The sequence below is a fragment of the Nannospalax galili genome, unplaced genomic scaffold (assembly GCF_000622305.1).
Source record: "Nannospalax galili isolate Female #2095 unplaced genomic scaffold, S.galili_v1.0 scaffold281, whole genome shotgun sequence".
Taxonomy (NCBI): domain Eukaryota; kingdom Metazoa; phylum Chordata; class Mammalia; order Rodentia; family Spalacidae; genus Nannospalax; species Nannospalax galili.
In genome coordinates, this window is record NW_008349068.1 from 16,340 (window position 1) to 20,349 (window position 4,010).

Genomic DNA, 4,010 nt, shown 5'->3' on the forward strand with positions numbered 1-4,010 from the left:
GCTATCGGTACTGAAAAAAAAAAAATTTTAGGGTCACTGTTGAATTAATACAGTTATACAAAACTGAACCAGTATAAACCCTGCAAGACATAAAATCAAATAAGTTTTTAATCATTGAAAAAGAGCTCCATTTCATTTTAAAAATATTGTTTCTTACAGAAAGACTCATTCTTTTTGCTACTAACGCTGAGATGTTGGTGCATGCATCTCTAATCTGTATGTATCTGATTATTACTAGTCATAATCGGTTGCACTAGGATCCTAGGCACCTGTGTATGTCTATAAAGTCATCAGGTGGATTTCAGTGGTAATGTTTATCACCTCTACTAATTAACACAACATAAATTTCCATGCTTCCTCCTCAAATATAATACATTTTTTATTTGTTGATTTTTTTTTGGTGTGTGTATATCACATAGAACATCCCAAACCATCTTGTTCAACTACACACCCACTTCCCAGATGGCACTCCCCGATAGCCTTCCTCCCCTGACTAGAGCCCTTATACTCTGTTATCCCTGCTATTGTCTGCTGTGTTGTTGGCACCCCAGCCTTTCCCCACTACTTGTCCATCTGGTGAATCTAGTCAGCCTATCTAGAGGTCTTTGTTTTAGGAAGGTCAGCTCTTCCTCATCTTGCAGCAATCAGTTGTCAATATTCCCTTAGATAAGTCGGGGTCTGCTGATCATTTTCCCAGTTCTATGCTGGGTTACTATCTGGGAGTCCCTTTGGCCACCTTGGCCAACAACTCAAAAGAAGGTATCTCCTATCTGGCATTGTTGTTTGTTATGTAGCCCGTAGCTACACGTATGGACTCTTATGAAATTATATTGGCCCCTTTAATCTTTGGTTATACATTCCTTTTGGGTGTTTAAGACCATACAGTTTGCCCAGATACCAATTTATTTTTACTCTTAAGGCTGTTTGAAGTTCTGTTCCTCAGGGGGTCACATGGGCTTGGGAACAACCCCTGGCACCTTTCTTTTACCTGTTCCGCCTATGTGAAGATAAGTCAAAGGTCCTGTTTGACCATGGTTGGCTTCGCTTGGAAGCATGGAGGAAATGATTTCTCTGTGTTGACCCTCCTCTCTATAGACTGGACACTGGTTCAAGTCCATCTGGTGGGGTCTTCTTGGCCTGTTTGTGTGTGACCCACCACAATTACAGGACTTTTTGAGAGATTCTCATAGTCCCCTGGAACTAGTCAACCTAGGAGGGCAAGGAGCAAACACTGTGCTTTATGTCCCTCTGACCAAATTATTATAGGCCTCAAAGTATGTCTGTTAACCATCCAAGAAGGTTAGTTCCACTAGTCTTTCCTCATCTTGCAGCAATCAGTTGTCAATATTCCCTTAGATAAGTCGGGGTCTGCTGATCATTTTCCCAGTTCTATGCTTGGTTACTATCTGGGAGTCCCTTTGGCCACCTTGGCCAACAACTCAAAACAAGGTATCTCCTATCTCGCATTATTGCTTGGTATGTGGTCTTTAGCTATGCATATGGACTCTTAAAAAATTATATTGGACCCTTTAATCTTTGGTTATACATTCCTTTTGGGTGTTTAAGGCCACACAGTTGGCTCAGATAAACAGATTTATTTTTACTCTTAAGGCTGTATGAGGATCGGTTCCTCAGGGGTCACATGGGATTGGGAGGAGCCCCTGGCTTCTAAAACAACATTTGTTATGGGTAGAAGCATAAATAGTTACTTTTCAGTTAGGTATCCTTTTTTTATTTTTATTTTTTTTCTCTTTTTGAGACAGGGTCTCCCTGTAGTCCCAGCTGTCTTGGAACTCACTATGTACACCAGGCTGGCCTTGAACTCACAGAGATATGCCTGCCTCTGCCTCCAGAGTGCTAAGATTAAAGGCGTGCACCACCACGCCCGGCCAGTCTGGTACTTTTAATTACTGTGTGGCATGTAGATAAATCTTAGGCAAAGACCAATTGTTCTCAGATAAACCTTGCCTAGATATATATTTCTTGATCTTGTATGTATAATTTGTCAGTAGGTTGTTAGGCTAATATGGTTCCCTCTGGTTTTTAAAGCTAGCTAGGCATTATTCATCTCTCCCATTGTCTAACACCTCCATCATGGTTTCCCCAATTAAGGTGCCCCCATTTTTCTGCTTTCTCACTTAATAATACCCTTCTCCTATGGTCCTACCTCTCTTGTGCTCCTTATTTCCCTTTATCCCCTAGGTTCCTTGTATACCCTACTCTCCCCACTCCCTTAAACTAACCAAATTTTTATCCATATCTCCCTTATTAAGACCAGTTTCCTACTGTTCTTCTCTTTCAGGTTCTTTCTTTTCCTTTACCTCCCTGTTTCCTTTCCATTATCCTGGTTCCTGTAGTTATGTCTGGATACATACTTATCAGGATTTAGTTCTAGGATCCACATATGAGGGAGAACATGTTTAAGCTGTTAATCTCTTCTTAGTTTAGTTTTGGTGGTTCCCATGCCTTTAGGTACCCTCCATTTCTTTTAGGTTTTCAAATTTAGTAGCATAGACGTTTCAAGTATTCTGTTATAATGTTCTGTATCTTTCTGGTGTCTGTTGTGATGTTTCCCCATTCATCTCCAATTTTGTTGATTTGGAGGTGCTCTTTCTTTTGGTTAAGTGGGTTAGTGGTCTGTCAATCTTGTTTTCTTTTCAAAGAACCAGCTCTTGGAATTGTTGATTCTTTGTATTGTTTTCTTTGTTTCTATTTCATTAATTTCTGATCTGATTTTTGTTATTTCTTCTTGTCTGCTGGGTTTGGGTTTCATTTGTTGTTGCTTTTCAAGTGTCTTGTGTTGCAATTTTGAGTCATTTATTTGTGCTCTATCCAATTTTTTGATGTAGGCACTTAGAGGTATAAACTTCCCTCTTAGGACTGTTTTCAGCATGTCCCAGAGGTTTTGTAGTGTTGTGTTGTCCTTTCATTTAGTTCCAGGAATACTTTTATTTCTTTCTTAATATCTCTTTTGACCCATTCATCATTCAGGAATGTGTTGTTTAATCTCTATGTGTTCATGTGGTGACTAGGGCTTCTTCTGATGTTTATTTTGAGCTTTATTGCATTGTGTTCTGATAAAATGCATGGAATTATTTCAATCTTTTTGTATTTGTTGAGGTTTGTTTTATGCCCCAGTATATGGTCGATTTTGGAGAAGGTTCCATGGGGCCTGAATAGAAAGTATAGCCTTTGGTACTTGGGTGGAATACTCAGTAGATATCTGTTAAGTCCATTTGATATATGGTATTGTTTAATTCAGATGTCTTTCTGTCAACTCTCTGCCCTGTTCACCTATCTAATGGAAACAGTCGGGTATTGAAGTCCCCTACTATTAATAAGTTGGGGTTAATCTGGGTCTTAAAGTCCTGTAGTACTGTTTTTATGAAGTTGGGTGTACCAGAGTTTGGTGAATATATGTTCATGATTGTAATATCTTTTTGGTTTATTGTTTCTTTGATTAGAATGAAGTGGCCGTCTTTATCTCTTCTGCTTAGTTTTGGTTTAAAGTCTATTTTGTCAGATATTAGAACTGCAATGCCTGTTTTTTTCTTAGTACCATTTGCTTGGGTTTTCCTTTATATGTGACTTCTTGTTTCTCTTTTGCAGTGTTGTCTTTTTGTTTTGAACGTTTAGTGCTTTTACCATGATGTGCTGTGGAGAGGTTCTTTTCTGTCTGTTTGGTGTTCTATATGCTTCTTGTATTTGTATGGGCATGTCTTTCTTTAATTTGGGGAAATTTTCTTCCACGATTCTGTTGAAGATCTGGTCCATGCCATTATCGTGGGATTCTTCTCCTTCCTGTATGCCTGTGATTCGTAAGTTTGGTCTTTTTATGGTGTCACACAATTCCTTCATATTCCATTCTTGTGCTTTCTTAAATTTTTCATACTCTTTACTTGAGTGGTATAGATTGTCCGCTTTATCTTCCAGTCTTGATATTCTGTTTTCCATTTCATTCATCCTACTGGTGAGGCATTCTGTCGTTTCTAAGAGGCTTATTGAGTGTT